The sequence below is a fragment of the Pteropus alecto genome, unplaced genomic scaffold (assembly GCF_000325575.1).
Source record: "Pteropus alecto unplaced genomic scaffold, ASM32557v1 scaffold88, whole genome shotgun sequence".
Lineage (NCBI taxonomy): Eukaryota > Metazoa > Chordata > Mammalia > Chiroptera > Pteropodidae > Pteropus > Pteropus alecto.
In genome coordinates this window covers 19,350,113-19,373,694 of record NW_006494611.1, presented here as the reverse complement: position 1 = coordinate 19,373,694, position 23,582 = coordinate 19,350,113, and the positions used below count along the sequence as shown (strand labels likewise).

Below are 23,582 nucleotides of genomic sequence, written 5' to 3'. Positions count from 1 at the left end.
TTTTAGAATTTTTATGAGTTTATTTGAACCAAACTGATAACATGTGGGGAAGCAAGACCTCAAATGCTCCCAATATGCATATAATCTTAAGGGTAATTTCTGAGTTAGACAGCAGGAGCTGATAATCAGCAAACCTACCACAGCAGCTGAGATAGCTAGTTATAGAAGGAGGACTTGGGTTCACAATTTAACACTTACCTCTAGACTTAAATAAACATTTCAAACTGCATAATACTACATCTGCTGTTAATAACTCAGTAAAATATTTTATAGGTCATAAGCATGATTCCATTGATGAACAAAGTAATCGTGGGATTTAGGTAATACCATCACTCTCATTTTACAGACTAAGGAATTAAAGCTTGGAAGGCTAATGTGAATCGCTCCATCATTAAATTAGTAAAAATGAAATTAATTTCAGTTCTTTCAAATTCAAATACTATGCAGTTTTTAAGCTCTAGAGAATTGCTTCTAAAGAGTGTAGGTATGTAAACGCAAATATATCCCTTGTATCAGCAAACAGCTCAAGATGCATGCTCTATAATGGCAAAGAATTTTATTTTTAAATATAATCTGGGTGAGTTCGAATAGCAATTCTGTGCTCCTTAGGGTTTGCACTTGGCAAAACTGAGAACAACATTCTAATGCTTGCATGACTCTGAATGTGCTTGTCTGACATCAGGAATAGAATTGTCCTGCTTGCCTACACCTTCCTGGTACTTGATTTGAGTTGTCAACAGAACCAGCATATGATCCCTCAGAATATGGCTGCTCAACTCTAATCCAATGAATTTGGAATGACTTCAGGTCTGGGTACAGATGCATTCATTCTCCAATTCGACTTAGACACTGAATACTCTATAGCCTAGGACAAGAGTCAAGCTTGTAAATAGTTTTTTGTTTGTGCTTTTTTTCCCTCCCTTCTGTTTCTTTTAAGAGTCACAAAACACTAAGAATCTGATAAAATCTATGAGTTTTATAAAAGTACACATAACACTACATGATGTGAGAAATCTCTACGAATTTTTAGACCTATAAAGCCTACCCGTGGACACCTCCTTATTCAGTATAAGTACTTTTGCTGTACAGGAAAAAAAAAAATCTGTGCCTATATTCGATTAAGATAAAATAACTCTGTACAGATACTTAAGAAGAGCCAACACTTACCAAATAAATGAAACTAAAATTGGATGAATCAGCTTTCATATAAAGAATCTTCTGTTCTACAATCTTATGTAAAGAAAGGGAGTTTCGTCAACGAGCTAATAGTAGGTTCATTCTAGAGGAATAACAAGCCCTTTGTCAAATAACAAATGCTATGTAAGCTATCCAGAAAATTCACTGAATTGGGAAATAGACAAGGAGCCAGCACAAACATGGTAACAATAGGAATAAACAAAGCAGAGATTCACGGACAAGCACAGGTGGAGGGAGCTTGGATGTCAGCATAGGGCTTTCATCAGCCAATACACTTGCCAGTCACAGTAGAAGAGGTTCCATAGGAACCCATCCAGCAGGATGTAACATTCTCAAGATGAAAAAGGTCCAACAGATATCTACCTGCAGAAACCTCACTGTCCTTGAACTTCTGAATCATATGTTCAGTGTGAGCACTTGCACTGTGAAGTCAGATTCAGAGATACCACAAATATAATTTATGTAATGGTTTCTTTTACCCAACAAAACAACCAACCTATTTGAGTAAAGGAAAAAAATTCCAGTCTGTTGGGCTCCTTGATTCTGTTATAACCCTTTGGTAACAAGGAAGTTGGACAAAATTTCATTTTAAGCAAAAAGAAAAGAGATTTGTCGGAAGTGCATTGCATGATTCAGAATTACAGGGAGACTGAACAGTATAACCATGTAAAGATAGGAATCAGGGAAGTTCTGAGTACTAAGTAACATAAATCAATGGGTGATAATCTTAAAGAAAAATGCAGCTCCAGTGGATTTCTCTTGTTTCTTTCTGTTTGAGATTCAAGTAGAAGAGCAAGAGAATCTGAGTGATCTAGCTTAGGTCACATGTTCGTATAATCAAATGACATGGACTATACTTTACCCAGCAGTCTCCAACCATTTTGGCACCAGGGACTGGTGCTCTTATGAGAATGTAATGCCTGATGATCTGAGGTAATGCTGAGGAAGTGACGCAAGCATTGGGGAGCGGCTGCAAATATAGATGAAGCTTTGCTGGCTTGCCTGCTGCTCACCTCCTGCTGTGTGGCCCAGTTCCTAAAATGTCATGGACCAGCAGCAGTGTGCAGGCCCGGGGGTTGGGGACCTCGGCTTAAGGTATTCCAGTTCACCAGGAGCCTTTAGATTGAGTGGCTTTGGCAACAAGTCTAAATAATATTCCAATCTCCAGGAGCCCAAGTTAAGTGGAATTCAGGACCATTTTCTGCTTTATTCACTTTTCCGTGTAATATTCTTTCTGAAGTTCTTTTGCAATGATTAAAGATATTATAAAGCAAATAAAATCTGCAAATAGTACATGGGACATGTTTGAGGAGAGGTAAACTAGTGACACTAAGCAATAAGGCAAAAATATAGAAGCAAGAATAATAAATACAAATCATCAAAAAGATTGTGCATTTCTGTGCATTTAACTAAAGTGCAAAAGTATAAGACAGAAGAGTTTTACTGATCCATGTTTTTCATAACTCAAGGCAAAATGAAGAAGGAAAGATGCTGATTTTACTTAATATATAAGACAGATCTTTCCCAGAATTTTGACAGATAGTGAAGTCCATACTTTAATCAAAGGAGAATTAGTAGGGAAATGTACTGTTCTTGAGGAGAAAAAAGTTAGTTTAGGCTCTAGGACATATTGAATTAAGTAAACAGTTTCCATAGTGTACATTTAATGATGAACTGTTTATATACAAGAAACAAAAGATGTCGTGTTCTTGTAATGTTAGTGAGAAGTATTATAGTGACAAAATGTTGAGATGGAAGTTCAGAGAATCTGTCTCCACTACACATAGCTATATATTCAAGTTTTTATTTCTCCATTTTCTACCATTTGAAAATAAAAGTATCTTTTTAAATGTTGCCAATCCTAAAATGATCAAGTCCCACAGACATAGACTTTGTCTTATGTTAAAAGAGTTAAAGTTTAATGAGTATTTATTTGGGGCCAAGGACTGCACTAAGGACTTGATATTTGCCATTGGGTTTAATCCTTATAGCATAGTATGCTGCAGTATTATTGTGTTCATTCTGTAGATGAGGAAACTGAGAGCCAGAGAGCTCAAGAAACTTGTCCAGGGTCTCATAGCTAGTTGTCGTACAACCAGAATTCAAACCCAGGTGTCTTACTCCAAAGTCAAGACTATATTTCAGAGATGGGCTCTATCATCTTCAAAGTAATAGCATATGAAGGTGCAGTCTGGATACTGCACAAATGCATCTGACCAAAGGAGCATGAAGAGGCTGAAACCAACTGCTCTCCAAACTAGGCACCCTGAGGCAGGGCTGCATCAACTTAGAAGAAGTGTTGCTTTTTCTGTACACAACTATTCATTGGCTGATATGCCCAGAAAGATGGCTTCTCCTATGTCATCCACCGTGAGATGGCTCCATGTGGCCTAGCAGTTGCCTGGATGCTTCTACTTGAAGGGTGGCTAAGCGTCTCTGACCCCCACACTGGCCCCTTCACTTCTCAGAGTGTTTGCCACAACTCCCAAAGGAAAACTGCAAAGGACCTTTAACTTATGTTTCTTTGGTTTGTCTTATATGAAACACAGTTGCCTGATCTGCAAAAGCATACAAAACTGTTGTTTCAATATTATGTTAACTTGCTGGTCGCTTCTTTACCTTTTAAAAGTCAGAGCTTAGAGGGTGCCACACAAACAAAAAGTAATGTAGCAGAACTTACTGGATACTCTCATAGTAGACACTTAAATATGTTGGTGAAAGTAGTAAATCTAAAGTACTTCACATCTAACTTGAAAATATTATAAGCTACACCTTAATTTATTCAAAATAGCTTAAAATTTGTGTGCTCTATTAATTTTTCAATATTCATCAAGTTGGCCACATGGAATCTGAATTGGGTGGACAAAGTAACTATCTTGAGTAATATCTATGTCACTTATGTTGGCTGAAGTATAATATCTTAAGCCAGATAAATATATATTTACTGTCTCACTGAGGACAATTTTAGGCCATTGCCAAAGCACTGCATTAATGTTTTAAATTTATTTTTATTATAAGGATAAATCAATGCTTTTTCTTTTTTTTTTTTAGCATCCTCACTTAACATTTTATATCTCTGTCCATGTGATAATCCTACTGGGAACTGAGATAATAACAACACATAGTCTTTTTTTCACTTTTGAAATATTATTTGGATCCCATTTTCTCATTACTTTTATAAACCTGGTCATAGCACTTTTCCTTGAAGTTATTGCCCTATATGAAAAGATATCTTTCCTCATGAATTAATACAAATCTGAAATGAGGCCAAAAAAAAAATCTTAGAAATAGCGTTCAAGTTCAAAGCCACTATAAAATATTCAAATACCACTTTGTACATCCAATGGGTATGCATACTTGAGTTTAATTTGGTAGAACATATTAAAAACAATCTGTTCCATTAAAATCTTCACCTATAGAGGGGAATATAATCAATAATACTGTAATAAGATGACACAGTGACAAATGATTACTAGACTTAGTGCAGTGGTCACGTTGTACACCTGAAACTAATATATTATATACCAACTATACTTAAAAATTTTAAAAAGAAGTAGAATTTCTTCCCTTGATGAGAGGATTATAATTGGCTGGGTTCAGGAAGGAAAAGAATGTGTGACTTCTTTTTTTCAATCGACTATATCCATATTTTGCATTCGCTTTCAGGAAAATAAAACCCAGCGATCTAACTGAAAAAATTTTTCTTTTCCACTTACACTCACAAAATAGCCTTTGAACAAAAATGAGCAATACATTTTACCAAGTGATCTAGGGGTAGCAAAATGCATCATATTGCCTGATGTTTCAAGAGAAACGATAAGCCATCATCTGCTTATTCTTACACAGCAATGGCTAATTACACATAGCATAACAGAAGTAAAATTATAAAGCTGAAATCTCTATTTTTTCTAAGACATAAACATCATTAAGAGAAAAATATTGAAAGCAAACATTGGTTTAGACATTATTTTGAAGTCTGCTGAAAATTTCCTGGCTTTAGACTTTAAAAAGCAAACATATTAGATAAGAATTGAATCACGAAACATGATTCAAACGTAGGTTCTTCGTCCAGTTAACTAGTAAGTTATAGTTTGTAATTATCATTTTTGCCTGCCTAGCAATATTTACCATCTCCATTTTTTCAGGACTATAAATTATGGTTCTCTGCATCTCCTTTCTCACCAGCTCACTGAGAGGCAAACAGTCTTATTTCACAACTATGTTAAGTTTTCTAAAAACTCCTCCACTATCATTGATATCACTTTTAGGTTTCTCTGCGGAAAGGCACTTTTACCAATAGTTAACAGATTGTTCCAATATTTACCCATTTATTTTTTTTTAAACAAAAAGAGTTCCTTTTTATTTATTTTTCTTTTGTATCACCAACTATACTGTGCAGAAAAACTGTGTTCTATCAAGAGGAAATAGAACAATAAATTTAAAATTGTATTTTTTCTGCATTTTTCTAAGACTAAATAAAAGTAACAGCAAAAGCAAGACACTTTTAAACCCTGAAAAACTCCACAATATGAATTTGTGTCCATTCTAACAAGGCTGCTTCAAAGTTGGTTGCACATGGCTAAGAACCAGAAATCTAGAGGCCTTATAATTCTGTGCGAGCGCTCTAGAGTTTTATTTCAAAATACCTGGAAAGAATCCATAGTCTTTTAACAATGGACCATTCATTTAACTATTTATTGAGCAAATGATGACATGTTTTCTAAATAGAATTTAAAGTCTAGTAGGTAAGACAGATAGGGTACATTTGTAATGACTGCCCACAACAGTCTTAGACAGAGTCAAGCCTCCAATTTTGAATTTTGTGGCTTTGAGAGATGCCTCTTAAATCTGCCAGGCAACTTGGCTTATAATCGAGAAACATACCAGATCCAAGAGAAAGAAAATAAGGAGAATGTTCTTTTTTATCTTTAACTTTAATTTTTCCTCAGAATCAGTAAATTATATATGATATATATGAAAATTGAGAATTATTGGGGGGTATTTATTTTAATACCTAGGAAATTTCTTTTCACTCAATACTATTGCCTATGAATCAAAAACAGTAACTTTATTTCTTATCTTTGAAACATGATTTGTTGCCTGATCAAAGTTGTTCTGCCTGCCTCGTCACCATCATTTCACCTTTACAGAATAAAGTAGCAACAACAAAAAAAAGATGGATTTTAACACTTTTAGTCCTTTTGAATTCTCTAGGGTTATTTTGACATCAACATCAACTAAGTTCTTTGTACAAGTAAAATCCTATGCTTTAAGAGCAACTCTGGATTCAGGGAAATGAGCCTAGGGCTAAGGGTAGAAATTAGAAGACAAAGTTTTATAGTGACAGGTTGGGAGTAGTTAAGAATGATTAAAACTGTAAGAACAGAGAGGGAGTGAAAGGGTCATTTCAAAGCCAGGATATTTGTCAGACAATGTTACAATATATTTTTATACTTAGAACTGGAAAAATATTGTTATTATAATACAAACTACAAGAAAGCAAAGTTTGGTTTATGGGAATTCACATAATTAACTCAACAGAGGTTGTGACTAGGAGCTTGCAGGCAAAGAAGAAATGATTTGGTAAGTTATATTTATCACATTCAAGTATTTTGTCTCACCACCTCTTATTGCTTTCTTTTCACCTATGTACTCCCTTAAAGTTAATTTAAAATATAATTGAGTTAAATAACACTGTTCAAGAGCAAATACACCATAAAATTTATCACTCACTTAGTTAATATTAAAGTATCAAAACAGACAAAAGACCAAAAATTTGTAGCAAAGGCTGTACAACAACTCTGAACTAACGGTGACCACCAATAAAATCCAAGAACAGCTAAAACTTGACATACTGAGAACCAAACTGTCTTTACTGAATTTCCTTAGATTTTCAGTGGTATCACCATCATTCCAAAGAATCCCAACTCATTTATTCTCTCAACGCAGAACAGATTCAGTAGTAGTATGTTTGTTTCTATTCAGTGAAGAGCTAAAAATATTCAGCCAATAGCTAAAAATTATTGTATGGTGATACAAATGGGGAAAATGTCATTTTATGCAGTATAGTTTTTTTTTTTATACATTATTACAGTAATGGTGATAACATTTTTAGAAGCCCTAAAATGCAATTACAAATGATTAACCCACTAGTTACATCTAGTTAAAGGTCATTACTTTAAATATTTTGAATTCTAAAATTGGTCAAAATATAAGTTTGGTAAAGTAAACCTTTTGTTTTTTGTATCTGAGAAATGAGATAATAAAACAATTATATGCTTATTTTATAATAAAATTTAAAAACAGTTATCTGGTTAGAGTCTTCTACACCTAGGTAAATGGAATAGGGTAATGTTTTAGAGAGAAAATGAAGAGATAATAGGTGATCTAAGAGAAATATTCTTTTTTATTCTATTAAATTATTTTTAAGTATACAATTCAGTGGCAGTAAGCACTTCATGAGATTTTGCAATCTATTTCCAGAACTTTTTCATTATCCCAAATAGAAATTTTGTATCCATTAAACAATTAAACTCTCTATTATTCCCCCTCCCTAATGACCTACTGCTTTTCTACTATCTATGAATTTGCCTGGTTTAGGTACTTCATATAGTGTTGAATGTTTTCAAGATTCACCTATATTGTACCATGTATCAGAATTAGAAGGAGCAGCTTTAAGATAAACAAAAAGCCAGAATGCAGAGTGTTCACAGAGGACATAATCCCGAAGTGGCTACAGCCAGAAAATCAAACAGATGGAGTGTACACGTTATTTTTTTAGGAAGAAAATGAAGAGATAATAGGTGAACTAAAAGAAACAGATTCTTTTTAAATTACTGGTTCCAAGTAATTTATGTAACAATCAATTTTAATGCATCCCTTATATTCCAAGGTAATTAAAAGCTCTAAAAACCTTTTATCTGCTTGGTGTGCAGTCTAACTCTTGTCACCTACGGTAATCATAGCATATTCATTCAAATTTTCATTTAAATTCAAAGTTTATGCCAGTCTAAAATTACTTTAAAACACAAATCTGATCATATCCTCCTATTTAATTTATTATAAGTTCAAGTACCTCTTGAGGAAAACATTTGATTATATTAACAGTACCTAAGTATATTCAGTTTTAGGGCTCTTTAACCTATTCATTCTGATTTCCTTTGCTATCTGCACATTTTTCTCTTTTAGCCAATCAAAATCAAATGGGAAATATAAAAGTATGGAAAGATATTACTATTTATATTTACATAGTCTGTATTTATACAGCGCAAAGGAAATTTTAAAAGTGGTCTCCTTATGATTTGCTTGATTAGCTTAGAATGTTAGATCAGTTCATTTTCTTGGACTTTCAGTCATCTTATTTTTCAATGATGATTTTCTAGATCAATTGCAAATGATCATTTGGTCATGTGTTAAAATAGAACCTCAAGGCTGGTTTTTCAAAAGTGGATTATTTGGTTGTATTAATTGGATCAGTATTTCTTCTAAGAAATAAGAAAGAAAAAATAAAATTCTAATAATGGCATTCTAAGAGTTAGCATCTACCTCTCTAAACATAAAGAGACTTCTAGAAGGAGAATTTTATTCCACTTAGTCCATTGGCTTCATCTATCCATACTCGAAATTTCTTAGAACTAGCATTCATGAAGATAAAAATAGTCAAATGAATAATTTCCTTGCTTCACTTTTTAAGCACATACACATTGTAGTTGAGTAAAATGAGGCCAAGAGATAAACTGATCTGACTTAGATCAGAAAATGGCATAAATATTTGTCGAACTGAAACTGGTAGAGCTAGGGCTTGCATTGCATTCAGAATCATAAAATAGTGGTTCTTTCCCCCCAGAAAACCATTGCTTTCACTCCATGTTCATGAGGAAGGAGTAGGTGCTTATTGGAAAAAGGAAACAAAACGGTTTTTCAAGAGTTAGTCTATGCAAAGACCGGTTGAAAAAAATCTAATAGCAGCAAAACATTTACTAATAGCCTATTCTATGTAATTTTACAGGTATGTGATTTGGAAATGCTTCCAAATTTTGCAGTTAATTTAATTATTATTATTATTATTTTTTAACCTAATCCTAGCTGAATTAGCTGTTCATTCACAGACATTAAAAACATTGCTAATTTATTAATAAAATGATATTTCACAGTATCAGGTACACTACCTCTTTTTCAATAACTTAGAGGCATCTGGAAAAGTACTAGGATACGAAGATCCAAGTAGTCATAGTCATACTTATAACCATTTAAAAAGTCTTAAATAAGTCATTGACTTTCTCTTGCTCTCAGTTACTTCATCTGTAAAATGAGTTTGATGACTTTTGTGGCTTCCTTAAATTTCATTTGTATAACTTTAGTTTTTAATCTTGAGAAATGTTATAGTTTTACCCACATTCATTCATTCAAATCCACACTTCTCAAAGTTCCTCACTGAAGTACCTAATAAAAGAGGAGAGGGAAATCTACCCCTGGGTGGTCTGGTGGCATATCTTAAAAGCTTTTTAAAGTCCATCATTTTATTTTAAAATTCTTTTATATTCTATTGATACAATATCTATGTGTAATATTAAAAACAACCTCACCTCAAATCATCAACTAAAAGTGACAATTCAAAGGGATTCATCTGGCTTAACCTTTGACTTCATGATCTTCTCACATATCCTCATCTTTGAAATTATTTAGAAGTATTCCCATGATGCCATAACACCATGCTGTTTTCTGAGGGTCAGTTTAATATCTCCCTTCACAGCTGACTAGTTGAAAGATTGTATACTGTAAAAGACGAGGGTATGAATGTTGGAGTCAAAGCCGAAGTCTAACACTTACAGTGAGTGTAGCCTTGGGCAAGGCACTTAACATCCCTGTGCCTCAGTTTTCTCATCATTAAAATAGAGGTAATAATAATGCTTATCTATTTGATTTATTTTGTATTATATAATATGTGGAAAATTTCTTACAACAGTGCCTGGAATGTAGAAAACATTATGTAACTATAAGCCGTTGCTGTTGTTATAATCGTTTTTAAAAGTTCAAGTTCGCAGTTTGCCCTGAAAATCAGGTAAATAGGTTGTTTCTACTGTTCTCTCTGCCCCCTATCTCTCATCCCAACAAAGATGTGGGAACTGAGGAATTTTTCACAAAGTTAAGCAGAGAAAATAAAGTCCAAGTATACACTAAAAGTAATAAGCTTACAAATTTAAGGTATAGTAGACAGATAAAAAGGATAAAGAAAAGACATTTCAGAAGACATATTAAAGAATATAAATATAACAGTATTATGATGAAGAATTTTTATGTTTTTCAGGATGATCTGTGAAAAATGGGTGGCATTTTCCTTGACTTCTTTTCCGACTGTTTTGAAACTTGAACAGTCTCATCTACTCATTAGAAATGACAGGCTAGTTAGCCTCTAGTCTTCAAATTCTTTGTTGGTATGAAAAATATACTAGCATAAAATTATAATATCTTATACAGGTACTATGAGGATTATATAATAATAAAAAGTACTGAACATAGTGCCTAACACAGAGAAGTACTCAATAAATACTGGGGCATTGTATGATTCTTGAGTCCTCTCTTCATCATCATCTTAATTTGGTATCAAATATTTAAGCTATGTAACAGATAAATTTCACTTAGGTTACTTCATTATAGTAAATATTAAATACATAGTAGTAAATGCAGTAAATCAAACCTCTATTGTGCAAGGATCACAAATCGCTAAATAATTTCTATTTATTTTAATTTTATAATCAAAGAAATATTAAAGTTATTATTTACACAGTGAAGACAATCTTCTTTGCTATAAACCTTACCTTGTTCAAATGAGCCAGAGACTATAATGGGAATTCTGGCTCAAAGCCAGAGGAAATACGCTGATGTAATCCTGTGTAGGTACCAGACACAGCAGCCTAACCAATTGTTTCTACTTGTCCAGAAATCAAACTGACCACTTGTGCAGGAGGAATACTGATGCTTTGATTATTCTTAGAAGAAAAAGATCCTGTAGCCATCACTAAAAGTGGAGCCAAATAATAGTAGAGGAGTGGTGTTGATCTATGAGCCTATATTCAGTTGAACAATAATAAATGGCATTAGAACTTCCGTTAATCATGAAAATGAGGAAGCAGCTATTGAATATTTTTTCAAATCCTTACTCATTACAACTCTTCAGTTCATCATGTCTTGTTGCTTTTCAGGTGAAGTACTGCAACAGTCTATTAAGTATCATCCAATTTTATTCCCTATCTTCCCTCTATCCCATTCCCTCAACTGTCATCATGCATGTAGTAATTTATTCTCCACAGTGCTTCCAGACAGCTCTTTTGATAAGAATCATATTCAACAAACGTCATTTTCTTATTTAAAATCCACTGATGTTAAGAGAAAAAGAAATCTATAAGTCTAATATAATATAGCAGTGTTTTTTAAACTTTAATGTGATCAGAAGCACCTGGAGGACTAGCTAAATTAGTTTCTTAATCAGTAGATCTGGGTGAGGCCTGAGAATTTGCATTTCTAATAAATTTCCAGGTACTGTTAATGCTACTAGTTTGGGAAACACACTTTGAGAACCAGTGATCTAGCAATTCATGCCTACCCCTGGTGCCTCATTGCTCAACATGTTGTCCTTCAAATCCTAAACTGTTATAGTTCCTAAAATCCACCTGTTCTTTCTTGCCTGTGTGTCTCTGCACCTGTTAATTTCTCTACCTGGCATGCCTATCCCCTCTGACTTCAGGTTAATTGCCACCATCCCCCCTTCTGTGTTTCTGTGATAGCATGCATTTCTTTCTCTCCAGTTGTGCCTTTATCACATTATGCTGTAATTGTTGCATTATTTACACTCTGTGGGGAGGTCCTTGAAGGCTAGTTGTCTCTTATCTTTGTGTACTCAGTGCCTAGCAAAATTCCTGACACATGGTAAGAAGGCATTAAAAAAATCATTTTTTTTTCAGTGAATGTTAGGAACTCTGTATCAGGTATGATGACTCTAATACCTGATAACTTGACAATGAGTTATTTATTTATTTTTATTCTACTTCCCCTCTGTGATTAGTGGGAATACCCTAGAAGAAAAGAGCCCATATGCTTGCTATTGGGGATAGAAATAAAAAGACTGCTTCCCATTTCTGACATATTAGAGAGCCTGAAGAGGCTGAGTGGGTTGACAAAAAGAATGAAGCCTGAAACTCTTAGATAACTAGAGAAAAGGTGAACATAGGAAGTCAGTTGAGGTCTAAGCTATAGAAAGCCTTGTGTGGGGGCCCCAGGCAAATATTTTAATTCTCTAGTTTATCAAGATGATATTTGTGTATGTGTTTAAATTTTTAATGCCACATAGCTTTCATCAAATCACACAGTTAGTATTGGATAGAAGATTCAAAGATTAAAATGCTCGCTAAACACATCAAGACATGATTATATTTCAACTCTAAGTGAAAGTCTGCACAAACAGCATCTAGCAGTGAAAAAAAGATGTCAAAGTCTACTGAATAGCTGGCTTACAGTGCTGTCATCAACCAAATAAAATACTTCCACTCCAATTATATTCAGAGAGAAAATGTAATTCATGAAATGTAATGAGTTTTTCACACTGCCAATGCTAAGAACTTTTTATTAAAATGTCTTTCTACTGTTTCTATTGATTTAGCTTATACCTAAAAGCTCTTAAAGGACAATAGAGATTAAACCTGGTAGTCCACTTAAAAATATACGATGACCAGGAGGTCATTTCATAAACTACATAAATGTCAAACCAATGTACTGTATACTTGAAACTCATAATGAAACAAAATGAATGCTTAAAAAAAAAATATGAAATACGATCACCAAAATATGTCTAGAGAACTGTAATGTTAAAATGTTATATGCAAAGCTCAACCACCATATATTAAAGAAGGATCATCATTATAAGAATCATTTTTTAGAAAATCATGTAACTGCTGTCAATATTTTATACAATTAGGCTAGGCTGGGCCTGCAGGTTGCAGGTCATTAAGTCAACCAGAGCTGACTGGCATTTATCATACATGTTGTGAAAGATTCAAATTAGATTGCGAGAATTTTCCCAATGACTCCATTGATTATAATGTTGTTTTTATTTTAACCTTACAACGCAAGTGATCAATAAATGGTAGGTGAAGTAAAAGGAGAGCTGTTTGTCAATTTTTACAATTATATTAACATGGAAGAGATGTTCAGCTATTTCTGATTCATTCTCTCTCTGCAGTCCCCAATATTAGAAATGGGAATAAGTCAAATAACTCAAATACTTTTTTATTATAGGATATTCATGATAACTGCCGTAACATGATTTCTAATTTCTTTCCAATTACACTGCTTTTATTTGGCAATGATATCCTCTCAGAAATTATATAACAATAAGTCATGAGCTCTATTTTCCAGGTAGTTTTTGGCTTAGCTTTTTCCTATTCGTGAGATAAACTCCTTAAGATTATCCCAACATTTGTTTGAACCATTTTCAGTTAAGTCTGGTTCTTCCTTCACCTTTTCTATATTCTATCCACTTGAAGCAAGTCATTAAGTCCAGCCTATACTCAAGGGGAGGAGTTATACAAGGGGGCAAACATCAGGAGTGAGGGGTCTTCGGGAGACACACTGACCTCAACCACCACAACTCCTTATTCATTTTTCATATGTCTATGACTCCTACTAAGTCCTATTTTATGTTAATATGTTAATGTTTATTTGATTTGACTCAGGGGTTTATGCTTGTACAAATCTATATTTCAAGATGTTTCTATATTAATAAATATAAAATATCAAAAATATTTCTCTTTCCCAGTGAAAAACTCCCAAACTTAAAATCTACTGGTAAATTATGATTTTCTCTAACAGAAAGATGTCAAATGAAAATTCATAATTTTAAAATGTATTCTCACTTAAAAATTGCAGTTACAGGGTTTTAGAACTTTTAAGCTTTAGTTCAAATTTCAAATATTCTAAGACTTTTAAAAAATAATTTGAACAAGTGTCACTGGCTTGGCAGTATTTGTAAAGTTTGCATACTTTTAGCTTTATGTCTTGCTTTTCCCTTTTCAACCTATTAAACCAAGTTATTGAGGCATGTACTCCCTGCATCTAGCAAATGCTCTTTAATGTCCCCTCAAGATCTAATCACGCTATTTAACAAATGTTGAGAAGAGTTACAAGCCTTATGGTGACCTAAATATTAATTGGAATTTGAAGACAGATCACCCCTTGAAGAACAATATTCTGCAGAAAAATAACCACTTTGTCAAGGAATTTAATAATTATAGAGCGACAAAATAGTGAGTACTGGTGAAGTGAGTTAAAGGATTTAGAAAGTGAAATCTTTTGGTAAAGAAGCATGAAATTGTTTCCAGCTGATGTGCCTTAAATTGTTGATGATGTCCAAGTATTCTAAGTAAATTTAGCAGTTCCTTAATCAGCATTGACTTGAAAACTTAAAGCTTAGCTAGTCCTAAAAAGAAAAGCTGAAACAGTAGAAGATGGATCACTTTTTCTCCAGAAAGATATTTCGGTTTTGAGATTATTAAAAAACATAGAGGGCTATTCACAGGCAATCATTCAAAGGCAAAAAAAAAAAAAAAAAAGAAAAGAAATAAAGAAAGAAAGAAATGCCACCTTCCAGTTAAACCTCTGGCAAAACTGAGTGTATTTTTAATTGATGTGCTTAAGAATTAAAAACAAAGGGAGGCACTTTGGAGACAGATTCAAGATACAGGAGGAATGGGCTGATAATGAGGGTAACTGACAATATGTAAAATGAAGAGAAAAAGAGACTTCCTGTTCTCTTGAGATTTGCTGTCTATAGGGAGCTGGTTGGAAGAGCTGGTCTGTCTTGCAGTACATTAACAGGTGTGAATAGCTGCTACCACCATAAGTTGTCACTGTTAGCAAGCTGTTATGCAACACTATAGCCTATTTAAGATGTAACATGATACTAACAGTGTCTACTTTTTTTAAGGAGTAAGAAAGTGTGAATATAAGTTTAAATCAGTCTTGAAAGTAAGAAGATGTATCCCCATGCCCTCTTTCTTTCCAAAGAAGCCCTTTTCCTGCTCACATAATATACAAACAATAACAATAAAAGCAAACGATGTAACTTAACATGCCTTGATATTTATTTAGTGAAAACACAAAATTTTAGTAGAGCCTTACAGGTAGATGCTCAGCAATCTTGCCTCACTTGAACAACACCTTCAATCACTTTTTATTATACGAGGGGATTTGTATTGGGCTGTCATTCTTCATAATATAATTTTCTTATTGTTTATTTAAGAATCCATACACTGACTGAGGCTTGTGAAACTAAGCTATGAAGCAATCTAATTAACTTTCAAGATCTGGTACACAGGCGCTTACTGCAAATGAGTTCTGTCTAACCATCTTCAGGGGGAGATTTGTTATTCAAAACAAGAAAATCCTCAAGGCAGGAGCCTTGTTGTCCACTAATCCTGTGAATAATTCTAAGTAGTTTACTTCCAATAATTGCAACCCCAAAGGAAATGTGCCAGATGTTTATCAATGCAACTATGGCCAACCAAAATATAGAGGATAACCAGGACACTATTTTCCCTTTAATAATAATAATAGTAAACCAAACATCTATTGAAGTGACTAATAATATGGCTAAAAAGTTACATCAATATTAAGAAGTCAATTTCACAATAAACCTTGAATGAAAGGCACATATTAGATTTTCTATTTGTCTAAGAATATTATTGACCCTGTTCCTTAATAATATGGAACACCATTAAGCTCAACTTCCCTAATATCCAATGCTTTCGATTTTGCATCCACATACTTAAGATTATCGGTACATATTCCTCTTTGCTAAACAATACCAATTATCTCTAGCTTTAAAAGAAACAATATGCCTGGTCCAGCTAGGGGATTTAAAAATAACAGAACAATAACAACACCAAAAGTGCTTCCAGTAAGGAAAAACCCAACTATGAAATTCTACACGAAGTAAAAAAAAAAAAATACAGACATCACACATCAAAATTCAGATTTGAAAAGCATTATTTTGTTTAGTTGAGTTAGGGGACATAAATTTATAGGGTATGTTCCTAACTCCCTGGGGTTCTTTCATAGAAGAATTCTGTGTTAAGCAGTGAGTCTCACATGGGGGTTTATTGCTAGTAGGTGCTCAATAAAAATTTGAATGAAATAAAATATACATTAAAATATCAATTAAAAGAAATACTTGATTTCTATTTGAGAGTCTAGAGAAGTAGATGGCCTTTAGGTAAAGACAATAATCACTTTTATATGTAGAGGTTGCAAATAAAGCTTAGGTAAAAGGGTACTGGCTTGGCAATTTGCTATTTCCCATAAAAAGAAAATCAACGAGGCAAGTCTAGGTTGAAACCATATTACTGAATTCAGCTTCATGCCATGGCCTACATGCAGTAAAGGTTTTATACCATTAGCAAGTTCAGTCAGCTCATCCATTAGAATTACTCCAACCTTATCATTTCATGCTTCAACAATATTTTCAGAGTCACAAGTAGAATAAAATGAAAACAAAGCTTAGAAATGTAATTATTTTATAGCACTCCTCTATTTTCATGGGTCAAAGAAAAGTCTTGCTCGTAAATTTGCTTAAATTATTAATTCTCCAAATTAGCTAAATATCAAGATGAGGGAGGGTAACCTTAAAAATATTGTTAAAATATAAGTGTATAAATGAAAATGTTATCATGATATCTGCAAATATTTCCTTCAGATTGTTTAAGACACTGCAAAGAGTATTATATAGCCTTAAGAAGTAGTAATAAATAGTTCAAATACATTATCATTAACAAATCTTTATGGTTTAGTTACAGGAATGCTTCTATGACAGTATTTTAGTTACTAAGACACCAGCATCCTTGAAGGCTGTCACAAATTGAATTCTTCATTCCGCAAGTACCTTCTCCAAACTCCAGGCAGTTCAACACAAGTTTCCCCAAAAATGTGAAAAAATATGTAAAGTGGAAATGTGGAAAAAGTAAATTAAGACATAGTCTAGACCTATAAAGACCTGACAACTTAGTGAAGGAGATATAACCACCATTCAAAAAGATGCAAACAGTAAAAGGATCAGAACAAAGATGGAAATTAAGTAGAACCTTTAAAAGCAGGTAAGAATTTATTAGGCAGAAATTAGTTAGACATTTTTAAATGACAGTTTTTCTAAAAAGAAAGAATACTCTGCACAAAGGTACCAAAACAGAAGAGCTTCAGGGAATCTTAGGAATATATTGCTCAAGTTATGGGATAATGAAGATGCTTATCCTGGCACAGAACGCCATCAAAAAACAAAACAAAACAAAACTAGGTATTGATTTCATATTTTTATCTGTCACAATACTATGTACTTGACATATATTACCTCATTTAAGCCTCACCACAATCCATGAAATATATCCTATTGTCTCGATTCTACAAATAAGGAAACTGAAGCTTAGAGAAGTTAAGCAACTTGCTAAGACCCAAATTAAAGTCAGTATTGAACCCTCTTGGGCTCACCCAAAGGCCTCACTCCTACCATCACGTTACCTTGCCTAGGGGAGACGTTGGAGATTGAAGCTTGGGGAGCTCTGTAGGTTATACTGGGGAGTCAAAGTGAGCTATAAAATCAGATACCTCTTTCAGAAAGGTTAGAAAGGAACAGAATTAACATGGTAACCAGGTCCATGGTAGATATGAAAGGAAAGAGACTAGAGTCCACTCTTACCCAACACGGGAGAGAGAACGTCCTAATGCAGATGAGCCAGTGCAGCAGCAGACTGGATAAGGAGAGGGTCGTGAAACAGATGAACGCAAAACGCTACTATTCATTTAGGTGCTTTTAATTCTCCTTTTTCAGAGTGTGCACCCCTCTTTTCTGTCCCTTTTATCTACCTTATTCTCTGTAAAAAGTCAGAGTGAAAACATTTATGAAGTATCTGTTCAATATTACATATTGTTTATTTAATTCTACAGTGTTTCAATTTTAGAAATTTAGGTTCAACTATGTTAAATAACTTGCTCAGGGTAAATACTCAAGCAACAGAGCTGTCTTTCAGACTTGGCTCTAAAGTCTATGGCTCTTGCCACGATGCCACAGTTTGTCGAGGTGAATGGAGTTTGTACTAGAAGAACCAGCGGTAGGGGGAGGTTGAAAGGGGAGGTGGAAAATTATTCCAATTCCTTCTGTCAGCTTCTATCATGCCTATGTCTAAGTTTCTTAAGATATTTCAAAATTCTTTAAAATAGTGTTTTTAAAGTACAGCCATAATAGAAAAACTAATTTCTCCTCCAAGTTACACAATAAAATTATTGCAGATGAACTTAAAATGTTTTATTTTTTCATGATTTATACTCTTTTTTTTTTTTTTTTTTTTTTACTCTAAAAATGGTCTTTTAAATGCTGGCAAGCTTCTGTGACTTAAATGAGCATAATAGTATATTCACAATTTGCTAAGATACTTGAAAATCATTTCAAGGTTTTGTTAAAATACAAAGTAGAAATTATTAGCACTAATAATTAAGACTTTAATTATTAGTGACCAAAGTTACTATGATTTCTAAGAGGAATAAAAATAGTCACTGATGAAACTATGTCAATAATGATTTACTTAGGATTTAAAATTTCAAGTAAATTCACAATAAGAAATTCTCTAATCAATGTACATTTAAAATAATTTATTCTATTCAACCAAAAATTCTGAATAGTAAAACAGCATTATACTATACACATATTCAAGGTTCTTATGTTTTTCTTTTTCTCAATACGATCCTTTTACATCAATTTTTTAAAAACAAATTAATTTTACTCTGTATGAGTTTTATTAAATGGCATATGTACTAGACATTATGTACACGCTTCTTGGTTTTCTTTATTTATAAATGTATCCACATGCTTGGACACTAGGTGAGATTATCCCTCTTTTCTCCAATCCCTCGTATACCTACCCAAGCACTGGAGAAATAATGTTCAGAATATTTTCCTCATTTTTTAGATCTTTTTTCAACATTTAGGTACACTCGGGTTTTGGCCTCCATTAGAAATAATCCAATCAAAAGTTTTAAATAAAAAATTCGATTTTTCTCAATAAAAATTTGCTTTTATGTTTATATTTCTTAATAAATCTTCTGAAATCTATCTTTTCTTTATCCTTTTTGACTAGGCTTCAAAATCTATGGCCATAGTAGCTATTCAATTAGAAAATTTTAGAGACTAAAACACTGCAAGTATTTTTACATTATCATTAACCTTCCTGTCAATAATCTCTGTGCTCTGAATGCTTTGTTGTAAAAAAGAAATTGTATTTTATGGAATTCTATACACCATAGGACCAAGGTTCCTGTTTATAGCTATTCTATCATGCCCAAATTCAAAAGAATCTTAGCCACTCGCCTTTTTTATAAATTACTAGGATGTCATTGGTTCATAAAATCATATAGGTTTCAAGTGTACAATTCAATAATATGTCATATGTATATTATATTGTGTGTTACCACTCAAAGTTGAATTTCCTTCCGTTACCATATGACACACTGCTGGCCTTCTAATCAACATTTTCTTATAGGTCCCAAGGAGGTGATCTTAACTGTAATACCATCATTCAATTTCAAAAGTAAATGTTTAAAGAACTACAAAAGCAGTATGGAGAATATGTTAATGATGAATTTTCAACTACAAGCCCAAATTATAAGTCTAATAGGAATAAGCTATACTTTTGAAGAGCCTAAGTGGATGGATACTTCTTACTGATAAAAAATGGTAGAGTTCTCTAAATGGTTATAGAATGACTTAAGATGAAGAACACCTTTTGAAAAGAAAGATTGTATCAGAAGGCAGCTTATCTGTATTGTGTCTATCAGTTTATGAACTTTGTCTTAAAATTTGAACTCTCTTGAGTAGTTTACCACGTAGACTAACAGATTTTTCTAAACATTAATAAAAATTGAGAATCAGTTTATAGGAGAAGTGGTTCGGCTTTTCATGTCCAGATGCCATAAATGTATATGTTTTGATAACTTATCTGGAAAAGGAATCTAGTGCCTACTTAACTAATGCTCTGAAATGTTAATGCCATGGCTGTAAGTAAATCAAGCTTGCCAACATTTAATTTTTTAAAATAATTCTGCTGAGCAATTTAAATCAATCAACATAATTATTCCACAAATTTTAAACTACCAGTGACTCAACTAAATAAACTTCAAGTCCTAAAACTAAATACTAGAATGTCATTAAAAATATTTGGAAAAACCTAAAATTCATATGATCTGAATCTATGCCAAGTCAACCACTAGATAAGCATTACTGTTGAACCTATCAGTAGAATGATACCAATTCTCTCATCACTACTTGCTATTCCAGTTTAATCAGCCCTGTTAACAAAGGGCATGCGCAACAGTTTCTAATTCAAAGTATTCATAAAACATGAACACAAAGTATTAATATTCTAGTTCAAGTTCTTAAGTTGCATGGATCAAGGAGAATATGCACATGAAGAGCAGAAAAGAAACCATTTTTTGATAGAAAAAAATGAACAGAAAAAAAAAAAAAGAAAGACGAGGAGTAGAAAAAAAACACCATGTTACCAATCAAGTGAAAAACTCGAAAAGGAAATAAAAACAAACTCTGGCCACCTTGACTTACAATAAAACCCTAAGAGCAACAGAAGCACAAACCAACTACAAACAAATGATTAACATTCAAAATTGAGCATGTGCACTAAAAAGTGGAACAGTATTGTCTTACCTTCTAAAACATTCAGGGAGAAAAAAAGAAAGTGCAAAACTTTCAAAGTATTCTTCTTGAGTGGTGGTGTATAAATGATTCTCAAGAAACTTTTACATGTATGTATTTTCTAAACATTATTTTATTTTTATGATCAGAAAACAAGAAAAAAACTTAAAAGATATGTTAAATTAGTTCAAGTAACTAATAGGAAAAAAGTCAATACAGAAAAATACTCCTGCTGCTTTTATAATTATTTCCTATTGTTCATGGCCTAAGCCATTCTGACTGAAAAACACTAAGCACAAGGAGATTCTGAGAATGAGTAACTAAGAGTACATTATTATTTTTTTTTTTTAGGGGCGGTAACGCTTGGTTAACCTCATAGATTGGGAGGACTTTGTCAGCTTACAATCCCTTATTTTTTTATTTTTTATTTTTTTATGCCTACAGCACCTGGTTTTCCTAGGTGGTCTCTCCCATCCAAGTACTACCCAGGCCTGACCCTGCTTAGCTTCTGAGATCATCCAGGATCGGGCTTGTTCAGGGTGGCACAGCTGTAGACCATTACATCTTTTATTTAGCTTTTCTGTCTCTTCCATGCACACTTCCCACACCCCGCTCTCCCACAACACCTGGTATTCCTAAGTGGTCTTCCATCCATGTACTAACCAGGCCTGACCCTGCTTAGCTTCCAAGATCAGACATTGGGCTTGTTCAGGGTGGCATGGCTGTAGACTTCAGTCTCTATTTTAAATCTAAGATTCTTAAAGTATATTTTGATCTAATTAAAAGAGCCCAAACATCTAGAGCTCATTTTCATTTTTATTAGTACTAAAACTAATTATAGACAAAAGAATTTACTAATTCTCGATGTCTAAGGTCTCTTCCAACTCAAATCCGAGTTTCAGAAGATGTTTAGCATTTCAGAAACTCTGTTTTGAATATCTAGTCTTTAAAATTCATGTATTACATTTTGCGCTGCACACAGTTTAGGCTATTTCACATTGGTAAGAATCTCATTTCCTAATTTTTTAGCAGCTTGTATGCTTCATCTTATGCTCAAGCCTCATGAATACCTTTTATTGGCTGTATGTCAGTGTCAAGTTCACTTAAATTGCTCAGTTTCTGCCTCAAAGTATTAAATGACAATGAAAAGCAATGAATATGATCAACTTCCACAACATAGGGTAAGTGTAATTTGAGGGAAAACAAGAATTGCTAAATTCAAATTATAAAAGCCAAAGCTTTGGTGAAGGGATAAGAAGCTTGAATCTGTTGGGACAGGGGCAAGATTTTGGTCATTCTTGTGAGAATTGTGGCCATCACTAACATCTGTATCCATATGGTAAATATAGACATGGTAAATATAGAACAGGTTAGTAGTGTTCTTTCCTAAGCAATCAAATGAATTGGATATCAGAAGTCTTGGATTTCCAGGCTGTACCTTAAGATAAAAACCATAGGTATCACTTGTCTAAAATATTACTTTTGAAAATAACTGACATTTAAAGATATGCTCAATTACCATCTATTCTTAATTTTCCCAAGGCCTTGATACACTAGGCCCCTATTCAAGGCTGTGCATACACTCCACAAACACACAAACACATTTCTCACGGAAATCCTAAGAATTCTGATCAAGAGGGAAATGACAACAGGACTTCAATCATCACAGGTAAATATCCTTTACTTTTTCACAGTCCAAACTCATACCTCCAAGCAGAACTATTGCATTGGAATGCTCAGTCTGTGTGATCTAATCACTGTTCCCTACATCCTTACCTGCAATTTCGCTTTGATGTTAATGTTTCTTGTGCCAGTTCATTCAAAGTACACATTTGAATGAACTTTGCTGGAGAATGACAGTGGTGAAAGGAGAAGTATCTCAGGATCTGGGATCTTTCCAGGGACCACACCCTCTGGCCCATTCCCTTTCCTACACTTCTCTACCTATCGGTTTCAAACTGCACTCTGGGTTCCTCAATGTACCTCTCAGGTTCTGCAAGTATGAAGGTCCTAACTACTTGCAGAATCCTTTCATGCTTTTATAGTTTTAGTTGTGATAACACAAACTGTCACAGAACAGTGTTTACTGAGGGCATTGCTTGCTATTTTCTGTACTAGGCTTTCACAGACATTTCCTTATATAACTTTTGCCAAAGTCCTTACCATTTTAAAGGTAGAAGAACTGAGGCCCAGGAATATTAAATTATTTACCAAGGGCACTCAGCTAGGAAGTGGCAGAGAATCTGAATACAGGCAATATGATTCTAGATCCTATACTTCGAATTACTCTCCTCTTTAATTTTGACACAAGTCAGTTTCTGTCTTCCCCACAAAGCCTGCCCATGCCAGCCCAGAGTGATTTCTCTCTCCCTCAAAATTCCTCTGTTTCTCCAAGTATCTAGTTTGCCAAGAATTCCTTATAATCTTTCTATCTTTATCCTGTCTCACCAGCTGGATTATAAATATCTTAATCGTAGGGATATGCCCTCTCTCAGTGATGCTCTCTAGTGTGTTTAGCAGGATCTCAAAAGAATTTGGCATGAGTCTAAGAAATTATTGGTGAATGACAATACAGATTTGTAGTTGGATCTTCATCTATCAACTGTCAGAAACAAAGGATGAGATGATGTAGTTCAAGGCATTA

At 33.6% G+C, this 23,582-nt stretch overlaps 1 protein-coding gene and 1 pseudogene across 2 annotated transcripts in view; both read right to left on the bottom strand.

The window, feature by feature from the left end:
* Window positions 1–23,582, bottom strand: part of PRKG1 (protein kinase cGMP-dependent 1) — a 1,107,428-nt gene that overhangs the window by 661,586 nt on the left and 422,260 nt on the right. The gene's annotated exons all lie outside the window — the stretch shown is intronic.
* LOC112474214 lies at window positions 21,374–21,494 on the bottom strand (annotated as a pseudogene).